Source organism: Lycorma delicatula, chromosome 2, assembly GCF_047948215.1.
Source record: "Lycorma delicatula isolate Av1 chromosome 2, ASM4794821v1, whole genome shotgun sequence".
Lineage (NCBI taxonomy): Eukaryota > Metazoa > Arthropoda > Insecta > Hemiptera > Fulgoridae > Lycorma > Lycorma delicatula.
The window spans coordinates 142,513,640-142,524,257 of NC_134456.1; the positions used below are offsets into that span (position 1 = coordinate 142,513,640).

General features: G+C 28.5%; 1 long non-coding RNA gene across 2 annotated transcripts in view; it reads left to right on the plus strand.

Moving 5' to 3' along the window:
- The window catches only part of LOC142319282 (uncharacterized), a 29,737-nt gene extending 19,344 nt beyond the window's left edge, over positions 1–10,393 (plus strand). Inside the window, exons 2-4 of one of the 2 annotated variants that reach the window (XR_012755162.1) lie at positions 2,955–3,114; positions 6,037–6,191; positions 9,995–10,393. This is a non-coding gene — a long non-coding RNA (uncharacterized LOC142319282). The remainder of the gene's footprint in view (positions 1–2,954; positions 3,115–6,036; positions 6,192–9,994) is intronic. The other variant, XR_012755163.1, reaches the window with a different exon arrangement.
- Positions 10,394–10,618: the final 225 nt, after the last annotated feature.

A 10,618-nucleotide genomic window follows, 5' to 3' on the forward strand; every position in this document is an offset into this window, starting at 1 on the left:
AATAACAAGGAAGTAGTTTGATAGAGGATCACAGTCTCAGATGACTGATGTTAAAAATAAGTTGATATTAAGTTGTATGTAATAACAATGCTAAGAAATAATTAAATATATTAAGCTTAACATCAAGTTAAACTTAATTTTAATTTTAATCGGCAATGAACACAATTCACATTCAAATTGTGAATTTTATACAATCGTGAAAAATAAATATTTACCATAAAATTGCAATAGATGAATTAAGAAACTGTAAAATTATATTAATTAACAACAGCTCTGCTTTATTAAAAATCCAAAATGATTCAAAATTCAACAATTTGCGAAGTATGTTTTATGCATATAGTGTTGCGTAAGTGGTTCCTGTTTGAGGTAAGTTTCACAAAGTTTAGTTCCCGATATAGAGAATTACTTGCAAAAACGGAAGTAAAGTTTAAACTACTTTCAAGGAAGACATTGTCTTTTGCAGAACATACTTACTCTCTTGAACTAAATGAATAACAATGACGATACTGCAAGTTACACTTGCGGTATTAGTTTCCATCCCATATTACACGCTTGCTTTGATTCTGATAGAAATTCAAGTCTATTATGTTAAGTAAATAAGATTATGTTGTACTTGTATTTACCTCTGTCACGATTCATACGTATGTGTAGGCTGTCTTAACTACTGATTAAAGAGTAAAGTGGCTGCCTAAAACACTTCGATATATTGATTTTAGTCAAAGTATACTTCATAATTAATGCGTTTTCTTCACTTACATAAAATTAGTCGACGATAATAAATAAAGAATTTACAAAACATATTAAAAAACTGATTTCAATGTTTCTCAATTTTCTTAGCATTCACTCAGAGTTTAAATACAACTCTTTTTACAGTAATAATGTTAAAATTATTTTTATCATTACTACAACCATATTCAATTTCATTTTTAAAGAAGAAATGTACAGATTTATTTATTAAACAATAGATGATTTAACCAAAATTTCAGAAATCTTCCTGTGAAAAATTACTCATAAGGTATCGTAAATTTATTTTCAAAAAAAATCTCAAATAAATTTTGCCCTATTTGAACAAAAATTACGTTAAAAAAAATTTCACCTCCATTTGTTATAAATATTTATCAATAATCTCATTATATTTAGAAAAAAATTTCAAGCTAACAGAATGTAATAGTAAAAAAAACATCAAGTTTTTAAAGAACTTTTAAAGTTTTCAAAAAAATCAGACGTGGACTCCACATGACTTCCTTGTACGCCTATTAAATCACACATTTTTTGCTGTATTTCATTTGAATGTAAGATACGATTATTTAATAAAGTTGACAGTTGCACAACTGCATTGTGGTGGACACCACATTCATAACATTATTTTGTGGTGTCCGTATGAACATTTTATATTAGTTTATATATTAATTTTGTTTCACATCGCTGAAGATGTTATCTGATGTAGGTGAGAACGTGTCGGATCCGTAACCATGCACACACCGGTTCGAATTCGACTTCATATACATGTATTTTAAAAAACATTTTTTAGTGTAAGTATATTAATTTATTAATAATTATTATCCTCTGTAAAAAAGTTAGGATTAAAATGAAAAGTATATAAAATTTTATTTCACTAATAACTTCTGATTTTTTCATATATTTTTTTCAATCAGAGTTTAATTAATAAATCAATATGTTTAAACTAAAAAAAGTTAAGAAAAGAAATGAAGTCGGATTCGAACCGATGTACCTTCCCCGTGTAAGATCCAAATATTACGTGAATTATACGTTTATTAATCTATAACTCTGGAACCAATGAAAATAACCACCACTTATGAATATCGTTGAATATCGAATGAGGTTAATAATACAGTTAAGAACAAGTCTAAAATACAAATTCTTTTGGATTTTGGGCTTTTTTGGACACTTTTGGTCAAGTCGATTGCAGTTAAAAGGGGAGGTGCACAACTAGATGTTACAACAGTCCTAAATCCAGAATTTCAACATCCTATGGCTAATCGTTTTTGAGTTATACGAGATACGGACAGCCGTCACGCAAACTTTTCAAAATAGATTCAGGGATGGTCAAAATGGATATTTCCGTTGAAATCTGAAAACCGAAATATTTCGCAATTGTAAATTTCCTTTACTTCGTACAAGGAAGTAAAAAAATTCGAATTTATTATTTCTTTGGCAGTATCATTTGATAATCATTTATAAATAACATTTTTATAAAGTCTAACATCCTTTTAGATGATGTATCCTATTAACCACTTTCCATCTTCTCATCTAATTACTAAAAAATAATAATATTAATATCCACAATATGCAGATACCTCTAGCAAATTGAATAATTTTTGATTATACAGTTTCTGAGATATAAAGCTAAAATCATATAAATAAAAGTAGAATTTTTTAGTAGAGTTTTTAGTAATTCAATTTTAAGTTTGTTTATTTAATTTCGGTAAAGTAACTAAGGTAAACGAGGATTTATAGGTATAAATTTTTGAATTATTTTTCTCCTTCTTTCAGACGAGTATTTATTGCAATAAAGGCCGTCTCTCGAATCCCAACCACCAAACTCTTCTATCCCGCCAACTTTCCTTATCTTTATCGCATCTGTCACTCCAGACATCCACTGCCTGTAAGAGTCGTCCACGTTTGCTCCTCTCACTTGGAGTTCATTCCAACATCGTCCTAGACCATCTATACTCCTCCATTCTCCGAAAAATCCATGTAATCGTCTTCCCTCCAAAACATCAATCTCTGTACCAGTTGCCTCAATTTCCTCATTTCTCACGCACTGCATTGTAGAAATTCCACAACTCCTGCGCAGCAAATCCTTCTGCACAGCCATATTTTCGCTAGAAGTCCTAATTTTTAATTATTCATTTCTCATTAAACTTGACTATATCTTATGTGCCTAACGTAAAAATAATAATTTTAAACGTGTTATTTTATTTTTTTCATAGAAGAAAGAGTCAAAATGGTATGTGAAGTCCAGTGGAGATGTACGAAAATCGCAAATGAATACAAATGGTTTCATAGACATACTTAAAGGAGGGTTTTAATACGTGATGAACATTATATTTCCAGCTTAGAACTAATGTTTTCTATTGAATTTCTTTAGTAGTAAGTTTTAAGATCTTTTCATTAATATGAGATGACTCATAAAAATCATCAGGAACTTTCTTTTTGAAAGTCTTTGAAAGAGAGCTTTCAACATTTTAAAGTAGACTTGCGTGTCCCGGCACCGGAGCTGGTTGAAGTCTATCTTCAAATTAAACATAGACTGACTGCACATCCTCATGATGTTCCTACTCTGCACACAAACCGCTATGCAAAAATACTGTACCAAACAATACTTACTCGTTTTTTCTTTATAAAAAAAAAAACGCTAAACATATTTATTATGGAGAACTACAATAAGATTTTGTTAAATCCTTTATTTAGATTTCAATTAAAAAAAGATTACCGATTATTTATCTAATTAGACATTTTATAATCATGAATCATTTTAAAGTTATTAATATATATTTTTTTTTTTTTGTAAAAAAGCCTAAATTTTAATTTCAGCATCAAAACAACGAGACTATTTGGTACTCTTTAATCGATGAGACGTTTGAATAGAGTTGGAGGAATAGAATTTTTACTCCTAGGTTAAATTAATGATTTGCTTGTTAGGCTATGTAATGGGTCATTTTAAAATCATAGAACTGAACTAAAAGAAACAGAAAATAGATGTAAACTGTAAGAAATTTAAATTGAGATGCTTAGGGCTAAATCTACTCTTCTTTAGATTTAAAGATTAAATGAAATATTCATTGAAAATAATTTTGTAGAGTTAAATATTCCTTATTCTTTTTTTTAAATTAATCATTTATTGCAGTTCATTATACTGTTAAATTTAAGTAAATAATTAATAAAATTAGTTAATTAGAGCTTAAATGATTTAATAAATAATGAATATTAAACTCTTTGATTACATAACAATAATTAGCTTTGTTTGAAGCAGACGGTAATTTAAATTATGTAAAAGATAAAAAAGAATATTTTCTGCGGTATTAGAATACATTGATTTAATTAGAGAATATATTTTATTTGTTATTGTCCCACATTACTTCTTTTTTTTAAAATAGATACTTAAAGAATATTTTTTATCCTAAGATTTAAGTATAATTTATAAGTTAACGTTTTTATAATTAGAGGACCATTTACAAATTGAAAATTACTTCATTGTTTTAAAACTGTCGACCTACTGTAAATAGGCAATAATTTTTATTGCGTTATGACAACTTTCTATAATTTCACGGAAAATTATGTTTTAACATTTTGTTTTTATACTGATCCCATTTATTGCGTCAATGAATGTCGTTTTTTAATTTCTTAAACTTCATTATAAATTTAAAAAAAAAATAATAAATTGTATGGGATGAAGAAAAAAGCATAGAAAACCATAAGTTTTTTTAATGTAATTTAAACTTTCAGTATGTATTATAAAAATCAAATTCCAAGCTCTCTTTGGTGTAGCAATATTGTACTGTTAGTTTATTTTGCGGCTGAGGTAGCTACATATTACAGCTCGTATCATTAGCACACAGATCAGTAACCTTACAGTTCCTCCCTACTCATACCAGCTTGAGCAAGAGTAAATCTAAACAGGCAGACAGTTGGTTATTGCAAACTCATGAGACGATCGTCGTCCTTCTATTCCCTTCTGAACCTAATAAACCGCAGGCAACGATAGTGTAGGAAGTAAATATAACAGAAATTAAGTCTCTGTTATTTTCTTTGCCTGTTTAAAGCTTTGCTCTTCTAGCGTCGATTTATTAAATCAGTTCAAATGTCTAATAAGAAAAATTCTTACTTCATACTAAGTTACATTTTTTTGAGGTTTTTTTAATCTAATAATATTTTTTACTTAAATAAAAAACTTTTGTGATAATTTTATGATAAAAGAATAAAATTAATTAACTAACAAAACATACAAATATCAGTTGATCTAAACAAACCCTTCTAAGAAATTAATTTTACTGAACATTATTAGATAGCAACTGAACCCTCCCGTCTTTCTATATACACTAAATACAAAATTTGTTGTTTTAGTTACGTTTAAATGATTAATAATTCCAGATAAAGTAAGAGAATAAATAAATCACTTTCATATTTAAACATGATACAATTTAAACATATTTAAACACAATACCTAATTGAAAAAGCTTATGGTTTAGCAACGTAGAACCAATTATGCAACTAATCGTATGTAAACATAGTTGCTAGGAATAAGTTTTAAGTATATTATTTCATTTCACGATATGGAAGTGAACTCACCATCCGTTTTTTCTTTGAGAAAACTTAAAAAGTAAATTTTTACATTCAATATCATCCACGATGTGCGAACTGAAATATAATCTGTTGAGTAATGTATCCCACAGAAAAAAATTTGGAAGTGAAAGGAGAATACGTGGCCAATTCACATTCATAACTTGAAATGTCAAGTTCTTTAGATTTACCCATATGTTTGCAACGTGCTTGCAAAAGGTCCTCCTAAAAGTCTTAAACAATAATTGACGTACCATCCAGATGGCTTCCAAAAGTAGGTGCAGTGTAATACAGGACATTTGAAACATTTTTTTTTTTTCAGTGAGATCAAATAATTTTCTATTTAATATAATTTTTTCTTTGTAGACTATTAACACAAGGTAAAGTTTAAGTTTTGAAAAGTTTTCGCTTTATTTACCATCAAATGGTTTTAAAAATAACCATTTGATGACCATAAAAAATAACCATAATGTTTTTCTTACATTTATTTGAAATTCTGTTACTGTCAAGAATTACCAGTATAAAAACCAAACTGTTTTGTACGATTTGCTACCAGTAGCTGTATTACGTCCTACATCTGTAAAAGGGTCTGGGCTATGGTAACTCGATAGCGTTTTTCGACCTCCAATAAAATAATCTCTGTCTATTATAAATAAAATTATTAAAAAGTTATTATTATATTATTCACCCTTACAATTAAGTGCTGATTGTTTTTTGTTTTTTTTCAACCAGTCGCCGGGTCCACCGTTAAGTATTGCTTAAGATGATGAGACGAATGATTTGTAACGTATGTGCAATTGCCATGGCTGACCGGGATTCGAACCCGGATCGCCGGATGAAAGGCCGAGACGTACCACTCGCACCACGGAGGCCGGCAACTGCTGATTGTTAGTAACAAATAAACACACAAATAACTAAAAATTAAATTTGTGTGATTTGAGTCAGACATGAAGTGTATATTTATTAAAAAAGCTAGGAAGAAACTGGTTGTAATCTCCAAAAATGTAATGAAAACATTTTTGCAACGAAAACTTATGTTGTTCTCCAGGAAAAATTTATCATGTCCTTCGCAATATCAGATACAAAAAGTGATCGACTGAAAAAATTACAAAATTTTTTTTTGAGATCATTATATAAAATCAATAAGTCATAATCATATTCTTTTTGTCTCATATTAGAAGGCGAAGATTGAATTTGTCTTCACGAATTTACCGCAATATTATGAATTAACGAAATTTGAATTAAGTATTAAAAAAGAGGGCAAATTAGAAAAATGGGATTATTTAAATACCTACTTTGGTATTAGATAATTATATATATTAAGATATAACAAAGAAATATAATTTCCAAGCAATTTTATTTTTTATAAATAGAATTGTTAATTAAAGTTACGAAAGATCAATAAAGGAAGAAAACTGTTTAAATTCATACATAGATTAACCTTTTTTAAACATAATTTTAAATTTTCTATGGTGTAACTTTAAACTGTAATCATTAAAGTTGTAAAAGTATGCAATAAGAATATTTAATTATAATGTAACGTGAAGTAAAATCTTATATTAGTCGATTTTAAACAATTAAAATGTTTGAAAACTGTAACGTGTATTTATTACATAAATTTCTCTTAAATTAAATATCTAATGAATGGTAAACGTATGTGAATTTCGGAGTATTCCACATTCAATCGATGATTACAAACGTCATTCTTATGCAAAATTAATAACAACTTAACTGGATTTTAGGGTGTCCCATATAAAACGCAACCCAACCTTATATTGGTAGGTATTGAAATAATAAAAAGGCATGTGAAAATGCAAATGTATTTTTATTATTACCAACCATTACCTTACATTTAGAGTAAACGTTGTAAGTGGCCACCATCTTCTTGAATACAAGCTTCCATTCTTTTTACAGCGTTTCTTGAACTTTTTTCAAAGTTTGTGGCTGGATATTTAATACAGCTTGTTCAATATTGACTTTCAATTGTTCAAGTGTTCGTGGTTTGTTGCTGTAGGCTTTTCTTTGAGGTAACCCCGTCGAAAAAATCCGCTGCAGTCAAATCTGGAGATCTTGGTGGCCACAAGCCTCGACCGATAACACGATTACCAAAGAATTCCTCGACGAAATCAGAAGTTGAAACTGCGTAGTGCGATGTCGCACCGTTATGTTGTAGCCAGCAGTGTCTGTCTTCCTCTTCCAAGAGTGCAATGAACTGAAATAAAATATCCTGATATCGTTCTGCATTAATGGTGTACTCGAAAAAAATAGGACTGATTATTTTCTTCCGCGATATCGCGCACCACGTGCCCAACTTCTGCGGGTGTAATTGTTTTTCGTGATAAACGTGGGGATTTTCAGCGCTCCAAATTCTACTGTTTTGGCTGTTTACGTAGCCATCCAAATGAAACTGTCCTTCATCTGTGAAAAATAACGAATCCAATAGAGAAAAATAGCGAATTAATTCCCTCACGCAAAAATCGACGGAACCATTGACAATATTGTAGCCGTTTTTCTTTGTCGAGCTCAAGAAGTTGATGAACCGTTTGAATGCGATAAGGTCGTAATTGTAATTGTTTGGTCGCCCGATGAACAGTTGATTTAGACAAATTAATTTCAGCAAACAAACGTCTGATCGATTTATTTGGCGAGGCGAGTAATCGGTTTTTGATTTCAGAGACTGTATCTGTATTCAACACTGAAGCAGATCATTTATGTTCCTTGTTATTAACAGAACCAGTCTCTCTAAATTTTGCAACTAAATTTAATACTGATGTTTTGTTAGGAGCTGTACTGAAGTACGACTCAACAATGAAAACACGTTCATCTAGCGAAAACACCATCTTGTCTCTAGCAATACACTGAACGTTATGATTGCATTGTTGTTACTATCGGTAGTGTTCTACTGCGTCGCCGCGATGTTCAGATGTTGGACGAGTCCATTTCAGTAACGAGTAAGGGAGTAAGCTTGACTTTTGAAATTTCATGGATGAGTGATTGATGGCTTGCGTTTTATATGGGACACCCTTATTTAGAGATTCAATGTAAAATTATATAAAAACATTAATTTATAATCACATAAAATCCGGACTTAAAAAAAAATACACTAAAACGTAAAATATAATAGATTTCTAATTCAGTTTTATTTTCGAGTTTCCGAATTGGGCATTCAGCAAAAAAAAAAAAAAAATAACAAAAAACCAATAAATTGCTTTTTCTTAATACCGACCTCATAATAATTAATACCGACATTTAAAGAAATTTTAAAATGTTATTTTTTTACTAGTACTATTTTAAGTTGGTTTAATTTTTGTTACTTATATAAAAAAAAAATAAAATTAGTCCTAAGAATAAATTCTCTAATGAAGAGAAGCTCTTTTCAATAAACGCAAAGGTGAGAAACATATCCTAAAAAAAAACTTACAAAAAGAAACAACGAGAAGAGGCTACTAAAAAGCATGGAGTAAGAACTTTGAAATGATAGCACATCTCTTATTTTGTTACAGTAGTTTTGCAACGGAAACAATTTTTACACAAAAGTATTCTGAATATCACAATAACATCAGACTATATATCATTACGCTATAACAAAAATCAATAATAATAGTAATCAGTGGTGATAGCAATAAAAATTCTAATTACGTATATAGATGATGTATTTCGTCGTTCAAAACATCTTAAAATTTTTCAAGAAAGTTAACTTCAACATTACTTCCGATAAAAAATTGATCATCGATATTTCTTAAATTTTTTGTGCAAGGCTTGCAATAAACATAGACAAATATATATGGACGTACAGAACGAATTGAGTACCCTTCTACTTGAACTCGGTAAAAAATAACTTGTATATTATTATTTTTTTTTGCGGCACTTTTTTTGTTGGGCTACATTTTTAATTATGAATAAATCCAATTATTTAAACTAACAACGAGTTAGTTAATAAATGACCAGTTTTTTAAAAATCAGTAACCACTGATTTAAAAAAAAAGATATGTAGAATACTTTAAAGTTTTTATTTTTTATATGTATTTTTTAATTAACTATGTGCTGTATTTCATATCATATAAATGAATGATTATAAAGGGAAACAAAATTAGATCTCAAATAACGAGATTCTCCCGTTTCAAAGTAATATTTGGTTATACTAATATGAGTTTTCCTGTTTGAAGGTAAATATTTTTACTGACTTTTTGAAGGGTTTTAACCCGTCTTTTATAAAGATGAAAATTTTTGTTTAAAAAAATATACCTCTTCTAATTCGCTGTTATTTTACAGTCTATCTCATAAAACAAATCAATACTTTATATTTGATTTTATTCACCCTCCTTCAACAGCTGGTAATCATATTACCACGAGGCTGTAATAAGATATAAATTGCAATTTCTATTTACATTTAATTATAGCTGTGGAAATATTTGGTTTTTAGTATTGTTAATTATTATGTCAAAAAATTAGGCCGAATGTTTTTACGGAAAATATAATTAATTTTCACAACAAACATCAAGTTTTTTAATAAAATACTCTATTTTTTAGCGTTGAATTGTGTAATTTCATTGTTTTATAAATATCAGTTATTCAATCAGGCATTGAAATTATTTTTAAAACGTAACATGGTGTTATTACGCGTAGTTTCATATTATGTTTTTAATTACGTGCAACCTCGGGAGTAATTGTTTTTATTTTTTATTTACAGGAGCGAGCAAAGAGGGCAAACCCTACGCAAAATCATTGATCTGTGTAATACAAATGAATCTCATTAAATTTGTTTGATGTTTACTAAAATTACTGCGAAACATAATAAAACACGATCTAAAATATTTAATGCCGACCAAGCGTAGTTAAAACGAATTTAGTTATATTGTATGACCTAAAAGTATGTATTTTAATGTACTCGTTCCGTTATTCTTTTAAACAACGGACTATAAAATTTTAACAATAATAAACTCGTATATTTTTTTTACAACTATAACATTAAAATAATGTAATTTTATTACAAATAATACTAATACCATAATAAGCCTTCATTACGATACACGAACACGGATAGTCTTATACAAAAATTGATACACGCTGATCCATTATCTTAACTGTAATTACCTATTAAATTTATTTTATAATTGTCGTATAATCTGTAATTATCAGTAATATAAAAAAAAAGATTAATTATAACTTTTAATAAATTAAGTTAAAAGTAAAAAAAAGAGCTCAATATTTATTTTTCAAACCTAAAATGTACGATTTCATTAATAAAAACTGAATTAAAAAAAAAGTGAAATATAGATTATTAATAAAAATAAATCAATGCGTAGTACTTTTT